The following is an 11,268-nucleotide window of genomic DNA, read 5'->3' on the forward strand; positions in this document are numbered from 1 at the left end:
CAGTTTGCACTTCTGCTTGCTCTGTGCGCTTTTGCAGGGCCACACACAGGACTAAGCAGGAGGAGTTCCTCCTCCTGAGGCTGGCTGGCCAATGGCTGCTGCCAGGGGGTGGGGCTGTTGTAGCTCCAGTCTGCCCCCATTGGCCACCCAGCCTCAAGAGGAGGAGCTCCTCCTCTATTTGGTCCCCACGTGGGCCAGCCCAGGCCCGGTGAGGCAGCAGTAGCCAGCAGAGGAGGAGGAGGAGGAGGAAGAGTAGCAGGAGGAAGAGTAGCAGCAGGAGGAGGAGGAGGAAGAAGAAGAGGAGGAAGAGTAGCAGGAGGAGGACGAGGAGGAGGAGGTGGGTGCCCATTTCCTAAGAATTTTTTTTTCTAAAGTGCATTTTCTGTGTATTTTTTAATGCTAACAAATCTGTCTTGTTGTGACAATGATGGTGATGATGATGATGGTGGTGGTGGTGACATTGATATCAGCAAGCCTCTGAGGCATGGCCAATGTAAGTTGCTCTGATTTTTACAAACTCATGCACAGTGAAGAAAAACCAAAGTACCTTGACCAAGTACACACTTCTGAGAAGAACAGTTGGGGTAAGAAACCTGAGACCGAGGGCAAATCCACTTCTTGTTAAACTACCTTGGCATATTAAATATGCATAGCCATGTGAACTCATGTTCAGTGTGAAACCCAAAGGTTTTGGTTATGGAATAAGCCTCTGAAATATGCAGGAAGCCATGTTAAATAAAGCCATGTTCAGTGCCCAAATGTGCTGTCGTGTGTGTTTTGGAATGGGGGGGGGATGTTTGGCCAGAAAGGGAAGTACATTTCTGCCATCTGTCTAGGAATAATGCCAAAATGTCCTCCATTTTGAGCATGCCTAAGAAACATGCGTTTATATTAACATTTTTTTAAAATTATTAATTGTTTTTGTGTGTCCTCCATTCAAAAAATATGTCCTACATTTGGGGCTAAATTTTGTCCTACATTTGTCCTACATTTTTTACATTTGTCCCGGTTTGGAGGTTGACAGTTATGGCAACCCTAGATACATGGCTCAGCAGTACTACACGTAAAAAGGACCTCAGGATTACAGTTGATCATAAGTTGAACATGATCCTGCAATGAGATGCTGCAGAAAAGAGGGCAAATGCTATTTTAGCCTGCATTAATAGAAGCATAGTTTCCAAGTTGAGGAAAGTAATACTCTAGATGTGAGCTGACCACCATCTACTTAAGAAGGATATAGTTGGAACAAGTTTAGAGAAGGGCAACAAGGATGATAAGAGGTATGGAGAACAAAGCATATAAAGAAAGATTGAAGAAGCTGGACATGTTTAGCTTGGTGAAGAGAAGACTGAGGTGTGATATGATCACATTCTCAAATACGCTTGGGGATGTCAGAGAGAGGAGTAAGCAGGCCTGTTCTCTGCTGCCTCAGAGGATAGGACCGATTTGAAGTTGATTTCGATTGAACATTAGAAGGAAATTCTTGACAGCAAGAGGGGTTTGGCAATGGAATCAATTGCCTATATAGTGACGTCACTAGGGTTGGGGTCATCCAATAATACCCAGCAGTAATACATGGTATCAACCTTCCCCCCATGACTTCCTCCCATACCACACCATACAGAATCCTTAGTAAAGAAAAATGTGTACAAATGTTACTCATAAATCATAATTCCCATATATCACTCAGTGTAATAGCAATAGTTGTGACATAAACAACTAGCAAAATTAAAATTATAACTTTAAATTACAATATCATAAGCACCGTCTAAATATAAAGTCGGTCCTCTGTATGCATGGATTCTTTATCTATAGATTCAAGAATCCACAGGTTGAAAATATTTGTGTGTGTGTGTGTGTGTGTATTCCAAAATGCAAACCTTGATTTTGCTATTTTATAAAAGGGACACCATTTTACAGTGTCATTGCATATAATGGGACTTGAGTATCCATGGATTTTGATATCCATGGGGCATCCTGGAACCCAAATCCAGCGGATGCTAAGGGTCCACTGTATTTATGTATTTTCACATAGTTTCATGTGATTGAAGTGAAAATGTGTGAAAAAAGTAAAAATTTGGTAAGTTGTGAAGTTTTTAAAGACATTTAAAGGAGTAAAATTTAGGGGGGGGGGACTCTTCTTTGTCTGCCCACTGAACTTTGCCCGACTCACATCCTCCCTTCTGCTGAGCTCCAGGGTTTTAAAGAGATGTCCAAAGGTAGATATTTGGGAAGCAGTGGAGGTTATCCATTGCAGCAGACATCCCTGCACCCTCCTAGTGATGCCCCTGCCAAGAGAGTTGATGGGGTCTTCTTCTCTGGATATCTTCATAAAAATGCTGGACAGCTACCTGCTGGGGTGCTTTAGCTGGAGATCCTGCAGTGAGCTGGGGATTGGAATCGATGGCCCATGAGGCACCTTCCAGTTCTATGATTCTATAACCCCATCTCATGGGTCCAAAACACACTGCAGAAATGACCCAGTTTGAGACTTTTTAACTGCCCTAGCTTAATGCTAGGGAATCTTGGGAACTGTAGTTTATCGTGGCATCAGAGCTCTGTTGACAGAGAAGGCTAAGTGTTTCACAAAACAAATTGAACATGAGTCAACAGTGCGATGTTGGCAGCTAAAAAGGCCAATGCAATTTTAGGTTGCATCAATAAAAGTATAGTGTCTAGATCAAGGGAAGTAATAGTGCCACTATATTCTGCTCTGGTCACGCCCCACCTGGAATATTGTGTCCAGTTCTGGGTGCCACAATTTAAAAATGACATTGAGAAACTGTCCAAAGGAGGGCGACTAAAATGGTGAAGGGCCTGGAAACCATGCCCTATGAGGAACGCCTAAGGGAGCTGGGGATGTTTAGCCTGGAGAAGAGAAGGTTAAGAGGTGATATGATAGCCCTGTTTAAGTATTTGAAGAGATGTCATATTGAGGAGGGAGCAAGCTTGTTTTCTGCTGCTCCAGAGAACAGAACCAGGAACAATGGATGCAAGCTACAGGAAAAGAGATTCCACCTCAACATTAGGAGGAACCTCCTGACAGTAAGGGCTGTTCAACAGTGGAACACAATTCTTCAGGGTGTAGTGGAGTCTCCTTCCTTGGAGGTCTTTAAACAGAGGCTGGATGGCCATCTGTCGGGGTTGGGGATGCTTTGATAGAGATTTCCGACATGGCATGGAGGTTAGACTAGATGGTCCTTGTGGTCTCTTCCAACTCTATTATTTTATGGTTCTACAGTTCCCAGAACTCCCTAGCATTGAGCCAGGGGCGGTAGTTAAAGCAGTCTCAAACTGGATTAATTCTGCAATGCATTCTGGACCTTTGTTGCTAAGTCATCACTAGATGTGACCCTATCTGTGTACATGTATATAATAACTGCCAACATTTCACAGATGAAAAGTGGAATACGTGTGGCAGGACAACATCAGGACATGGTGAAGATGGCAAAAGTTATTAATGAGGAAGAACACACAAGCTATGAGAGGATGCAGCAGTCTGATTTTGTCTGAGCTTAATGGGAAGGGTCAGATCCTGCCCCCATTTTCTCTTACTGCTGATTTAACCCAGTGCAAACTACAAAAGGGGCCTTCCAAACTCTATGATTCTGTGACACTGGGGGGGGGGGGGTTAAATAGGAAGCTTGTAGAGTACATGACATTCATATGAACAAACCTGTCAGATGTGACATGTTAAAAACTTAGTACTGAAATTCAAAGATATAACCATGTTAGTGTGTAGAAGCAATATACAGAGAGATCATGTAGCACCTTTTAGACTAACTGAAAGGAAGAAGTTGGCAGCATGAGCTTTCCAAGACTTAAGTCTGCTTCCTCAGATGCATTTAGTGGCATGGAAAGCCAGGGACAGGCCTGTATATGCCATTAGTGTGTGAGAGTGTCAGTTGAAATACAAAATCCTTTGTGTATGAAAATGAAGTTGCAGGTCCGGTTTTAACAATGCTTGTTGCTGAACAAAGGCATAGGAAAGTAGCCTGTAGGTGAGAAGATTCACTTTATATGATGGGGTTTTCTTTTGCGCATTTCTGGGGGTGGGGGGTCGGGGGTGGGAGTGGTTGGCATTCCCATCCTCTGAGGCTGAGAGAGTGTGACTGGCCCAAGGCCACCCAGTGGGTGGACATGTCCAAGCTGGGATTCAAACCCTGGTCTTGAGTCATAGTCCAGGGCTCAAACTACTACACCACACTGCTTGAATACCAAATATCCCATGTATGTAATATCAAAGAGATTTCAGTTTATGGGCACTGAGGAGTAATCTACGCTTGTCCTCCACGTTCTCTGGGGTTAGGGGCAAAGGCCCCGTGAATGCGGGGAAATCACAAATAGCAAAAACGCTGTGTTTTTAACCTGAGGGAACACCTCTCTAGGAACCTCTGGGTCCTCCAGTGCAACTCTATGGTCACCACCTGTCAGACATTGACCATAGAGTTGCGCTGGAGGAGCTACAAAGGCCTAGTAGAGTTCTCTCTAGGAATCTCTGGGTCCTTCAGTGTGACTTTTGATTAAACTTGACCACAGAGTTGCTCTGGAGGACCTAGAGATTCCTAGAGAGAACATACTAATAAAACCCATGAATAATCAAATCCGCAAAAGTCAGAGCTGCAAATGCGGAGGGAGGGGTATAAACAGGGGAGGGGGGCCTGGGAGGGTCGAGTAGGCCGCGCCTGGGGGCTGTTAGGCCATGCTTGGTTTCTATGGGAACAGGCTGGAAGCCCAGCCAGCCAATCAGGGAGCGAGAGAGCGTCGTCCTTCCTAAGGGAACCGCCTCCTCCCTCGGAGCTGCCTTTGCCGCCTCAGCCAGCATTGCCTCCGCCATGTTGGCGTACATGCTGCTTCCTGCGTCTCAGTTTCTCTGTGTTAACAGGGTCTACTCAGTGTCCCCCCTCCAAAAAAACCTGTGTCCTTTAAGAGATTTTGGACTTCAGCTCCCAGAAGCCTCAGCTGTTGGCCAGTAGTCTGGGATTCTGGGAGCTGAAGTCCGAAATCCCTTAAAGAGCAGAGTTTGGGGGCCACTGGTAGACCTTCCCGAAAGCGGTGTTCCCTCGCGAGGCTCAGGGAGCTGGAGAGGCAGCCCTGGATGGTCCCCTGGAAGAAGCCTCACCGCTTGGGAGGAAACGGAGGAGGAGGGGGAACCCTGTCTTTGTTGTTGTTGTGTGCCTTCTAGTGGTTCCCGACTGGTTCCCTAACTGCGCTCTTTAATTTTGGACCTCAGCTCCCAGAATCCCAGGCTATTGGCCAATATGGCTGAGGCTTCTGGGAGCTGAAGTCCAAAAGTCTCTTAAAGGGCAGAGTTTTGGGACTGCTGACCTAAGGCAAACCTATCATGGCGTTTTCTTGGAGGGGTGTACCATTGCCTTCCTGTAAGGCTGAGAGAGTGTGACTTGCCCAGTCTCCCAGGATTCGAACCCAACGCCCAAACCATTGCCCTGCGATGGAACCCTGTGTGGCCTCATTCGAAAAGGGCTCCAGTTGCGCGGAGGCTGCCTGGGACTGAGCGGGAGGCTTTCGGCCCTTCCTCCCTTTGCCTTCCACGGAGGCCACGTGGATCTGCGCACCGTGGCCCTTCCTTTCTCCTTCCCTCCCCGGGCGCCGCCTCAATTGACTCTCCCAACTTCCCCGCTTCTCCTCCTCCACAATTCAAAGCAAGCCAACGAGCAGAGATGGCCCCGGGCGCTTTGGTCGCCTCGCTGCAAAACACACTGCAGAAATAATCCAGTTTGAGACCGCTTCAACTGCCCCTGGCTCAATGGCAAGGAATTCTGGGAACTGTAGTTTTGTGAGACATTTAGCCTCTGCCTGGGAACTCTGGGGCCACAATAAACTACAATTCCCAGGATTCCCTAGCACTGGGCCAGGACAGTTAAAGCAGTCTCAGATTGGATTATTTCTGCAGTATCGCACATACCTAAAGTGCAGCCTAAAGGCATGTCCCTCTCCCTCTTTGACACACAGGCTGCATCTGCACTGCTGAAAGAATGATTCAACCCAATCATCCTTTCCAGCTCACATTTCACCATTGCACACATCTCACATACTTGGTTGAAATCAAGATATTTTGTCTGTGAGGTTCCCCCAATCTCCAAAACCAGTCTGGCATAATGTAGTGTTGGTAAACCGATGCAAATTGCTAGTAATCAACATATCCCTTTCAAGAGGCTCAGAGACAATCTGTTCTCAAATTTTGCCTGGTTTCAAGTCACTTGGACCAGAGGATTTGAATTCAACTTGGTTCATATGTGATACACAAGGAATCGTGAGAATCCCATCGTTCTAGTTTACCAGTCAGAAGTAGTGTGTTGAGGAACCCTGCACAGTCACTCCTGCTTGGAGCAATGATCAGTTAAACAAAACAGAGGCGGGATGGTCATCTATCAGGGATAGTGCCACTCTATTCTGCTCTGGTCAGGCCCCACCTGGAATATTGTGTCCAGTTCTGGGCGCCACAATTCAAAAAGGACATTGAGAAACTGGAGCGTGTCCAAAGGAGGTCGACAAAAATGGTGAAGGGTCTGGAAACCATGCCCTATGAAGAACGCCTTAGGGAGCTGGGGATGTTTAACCTGGAGAAGAGAAGGTTAAGGGGTAATATGATAGCCCTGTTTAAATATCTGAAGGGATGTCATATTGAGGAGGGAACAAGCTTGTTTTCTGCTGCTCCAGAGAACAGAACCAGGAATAATGGATGCAAGCTGCAGGAAAAGAGATTCCATTTCAACATTAGGAGGACTCTCCTAACAGTAAGGGCTGTTTGACAGTGAAATAAACTCCCTCAGTGTAGTGGAGTCTCCTTCTTTGGAGGTCTTTAAGCAGAGGCTGGATGGCCATCTGTCAGGGATGCTATGATTTGGATTTCCTGCATGGCAGGGGGTTGGACTGGATGGCCCTTGTGGTCTCTTCCAATTCTATGTTTAATTGTATTGTCCAAACCCCGCACAACTGCTTCTGATTTCAGTCTTGTTTCTTGGGAGACTTGGACCAGGTTTGCACTCGTTTTCACAACATGCTGTTTTTACATGCCTCAAAAGCCCATGGCTCATTCTGGGCTTTAGATTTCCTTACACTATCCTTAGCAGTTCAGTCTATTCTTTTGTAATAGCCTATTATTTGTTAGCAGGGCAGATTCCACCAGAGTTCTTGAAATAACATATAATAGAGAGAGACACATGCCTGTCTTTCAACTAGTTTTGAATACAATCTAATCACTGTTTGTTGAGGGCAGTGCATACAAAAGACACCAGACCGTATTATACTTTAGTGACGAAGTTGGATATCATGGTAAAATAAAATGTGACACCTGTTTAAGAAAAAAAATCAGCTATGTGTTCTGTGTTATGCAAGCATACATTTGGGTTTCTTTCAAATTAATACAGTAGGTCTTGTGCTCCACAATGTTATACATTTCAGGACAAAAGCCTGGGTAAGTTGGTTTTTATTACTGAGTTTTAGTTGAGATTGTAAAAATAGCATTTTAATATTTAAAATCCCAGAACTCTCATTACATAGAATAAATGCAAGATGTTTATTAAAAAATATTACAATTGCATTTAAATGGAACTTGTAAAATTCCCTCAACAAGGCTAACAGACCAATTCAAGAGTTTACTTGCCTTTTCTCTCCAAAAATCCCAATACACATAAAAGGGGCATGAAGGAGATGGTACTGGTTGAAAGGGGTGTCAAAGATATTGAATTACTATCTCCTACTGTTATTTCTTTATTACAAAGGATAAACAAAACTAGCAATGCATCTTCCTAGCAATTGAAAACGAGAATTGTCACATAATATGGGTAAGACAGTTTACAGTTATCACTAGAGTGTTACTGTGTTTGAGTAAGGAGAACAGAATTTTGACTTCGTCTTGCCCAGTTTAGCATCAGGATCGGTTGAAGACAGTGGCCTGTTGAAATTCCTGTTATACTAGAAATATACTCTCATTTCATGCAAACAGCCATACTCCAGCCAATTCAACTACTGATCCAGAAAAAAACTTTCCTGTGCTTCCACTGTGACTTTATTTGCACTTCATGCTAATTTTCAAGTAACATAATTTGATGCTTCCATTAGTTACTGCTGGGAGGATAGAAGATTCACCCAAAAATGGAGCTCAAGCCTGAATTATGTTCAACAGTCCTGTGAACTGTGGATTAGAAACATACAAAGCACACCAAAAACTTTCAGTAACAAAAGGCAGCATGTAGATTGCTAGCAATACTAGAATATGTGGATGCACTTTTGAAAATGTACTGTATATAAGAAATTTTCCTCATATGAATAAATCTACAAATTCTTACAATAAACTATGGCATCCCTCCCCTCCAACACCCAACAGTAGTAAATCCAATAAAATCTGGTTCTTTTTTTATTAAAGTTATTTGTAGACACAAGAATAATCAAGAGATACAACATGATTGTTTTTCCCTAAGTTGATGGAGCTTCTCTAGCATTAGCTTCCCTAGCATTAGGGTAAATATGGGGTTTCCATGCTTCAATAACCAAGCCAGTGGTTTTGATTGGTCTGAATTTTGTTCAGTGTTTTGATAGAAAAACTGACATTTAGTTTCTTGTAAACTGAAAAACCAAATAATTACTTGGTGTGTACAAAAAAGGAAAAAGTGTTGTGTGAACATGCTTTTATAGCAGGGATGGGAATGGGGAAGGGCCACACACACACATTGAATCAATCAATCAATCAATCAGTCAGTCAGTCAGTCAGTCAGTCAATCTATCTATCTATCTATCTATCTATCTATCTATCTTCAGAGATAGCAACTCAACAAGGACCTACCCTGTGGGTGGGTAGAGATAAGATAAATGGGCCATCAAAGGTAAGTAGGCCATCTCTTTTTTTTTTTTTTCTCTTTGGCATCCCTTTCCGTCCCATTCCCAAAGTGAGAGTTAGATCTGGATCTTCATTTTCAATTCATTTTGCTTTCTCTCATGGAGTAGGGGCTGCTCTTTATCTTTATCTATTAAAGATGGTATGAGCTACATGATATTCATATATAAGATGTATGCTCTCTCTCTGCATGAATTTGCTTGTACTGTCATATCTATATTATGGAATTTTTACACTGTTTAGCCTTTATAAGTTACAAATGTAAAGTCAAATCTGATAGGGCTATACTGAATATTCAGTTGAGGGGAAAACAAAGCCCAGGATAAGCAAACATTGCAGTACAAGTCCATCACCTAAACTAATCCCCCCGGCCCCCACTTATTATATGCATATGTGCCCTTTGTGGCTATAACATAATGTAACATGGCAGTCTGAAGAACAGCAAGCCAAAGCAAGTCCAAACTCATATCTTAATTAACAGTTTTACAAAAGTAAAAAAGTACAAATGTTAACAGTCCTCTAGCTGTAGAGAAGACATTTTAAAATTATGTTACCAAGAATGTTGTTATTTATAGTACAATGACCAGCTTTCAGAACACTAACTCAGGATGGAAATTACTTTGTCTTAAAGGTTGCATGCAGTGATGGCTATGCCCATATATATACATAAATACCCCTATCTTCATGTTCAAGAATGATATAACTGAAATTAGGATAGTAAGTATTTCAAAAACCATGTTTGTGTATGGGCCTTCCAGTTGTCTGTTGATACCGTAAACTGCACAGGTTTCCTTAGGCAAGAAATATTCAAAGGTGGTTTTGCCAGTCCTCACTCTGAAATAGAACGGATAGCACTTTGTATTCCCTGGCAGTCTCCCATCCAAGTACCAATGAGGGCTGAACTTGCTTAGCTTCCAAGATCAGACAGGATCTAGTGCCTTTAGAATATTTAGGCCTTTCAAAGACATCACATGCATAAAATAGATATTAGTAGTACAAATATTATAAAAACAACAGGTTTGAAGTACAGTTTTTAACAGTACAGGAAGCAGCCCAGTCAATCTGCTGCAGCAAAAGCAATGAAAACTTTTGTGGCAACTTAAGACTAACCATTTATTTCATATACTGTACATGTTTGCAGACAGCAGCATACTTCATCACATACATCATTTAAGTGTATGGTAGAACTGAACCAGTGGCTCCTCTTACACACAGCAACATTGTACACCGTTCCAAGAATAGGTTCTGGAGGGAATATCCCTTGAGTTGTTTTTCAGACAGTCTATGTACCTGCATAATGGACGTTTTAAAGGTTCAGCCAACACAGGACTTTGGAATTTTAAATTAGATCAGTAACTATGCATATCTAAATGTGCAACTGAAGTGATCACAAGGATATGAATTTTTGGGATCCACTTTTGTTAAATGAAAAGTACACTCCATTGGAATCCTATCAATACTGTGGTATTTTACTGTATTTTTTAAATATTGTGGCAGTTAAGACTTCAAACAAACAAAAAAAATGAGTACAGTCATCCCTCCATATTCGCTAGGGTTAGGGGCACAAGACCCCCATGAATATGGAAAAACCGCAAATAACAAAAACACCATGTTTTTACCTGAGAGGACGCCTCTCTAGGAGTCTCTGGTCCTCGAGTGCAACTCTGTGGTCAATGTCCAACCTACACTGACCATAGAACGGTGCTGGAGGAGCTACAAAGGCCTAGTAAAGATCCTTCAGTGCAACTTTTAGTTAAAGTTGCCCACAGAGCTGCACTGGAGGATCTAGATATTCCTAGAGAGAACATATTAATCAAATCCGTGAATAATCAAATCCGCAAATATCAAAGCCGCAAATATGGAGGGATAACTGTAATTTGATTTAAACAGCACAAATTCTAGAATGTCCATAGAAAAATACATAAGAATATGTATGGATATATTACAAAATAACCAGTCGTCTTAGAATGATACTGAAACAACAAGTACACTGAGAAAAATAAGCCCTCTCAACATTATACACCTGTTCACAAGTTTTGTTTTTATCTTGAAAAGCTACATAGCACAGTTGCATCCCCCCCCAATTCCTAGTAGCCTTGATAAAAGGTGCATATTCTTATCAAGTGAGGTTACATGAGGAATTTTACTCTGTACTATCCAGACAACAGTACCATTTTGAACAGACATGTTGGGCAGGGAGGATTGTACAGAAACTGTTCAATCTGCTCTTCTGAAAGATAGTGTGACACTGAAGATATTGGAAGAAAATTCAAATTCCCTTTGCACAGGTCCCAAGTCTTTTATTTACCTTTACACACAAACAAAACGTGTTTCCAAGTATTCACATCTCCATTGATCCTTTCTGTACCATGTTAAACAGTTTGTTCTACACCAGTTTGGAAAAAACAATT

Source organism: Sceloporus occidentalis, unplaced genomic scaffold (assembly GCF_023333645.1).
Source record: "Sceloporus occidentalis isolate IW3139 unplaced genomic scaffold, rSceOcc1.0.p SCAF_3, whole genome shotgun sequence".
In the NCBI taxonomy this organism is placed as follows: domain Eukaryota; kingdom Metazoa; phylum Chordata; class Lepidosauria; order Squamata; family Phrynosomatidae; genus Sceloporus; species Sceloporus occidentalis.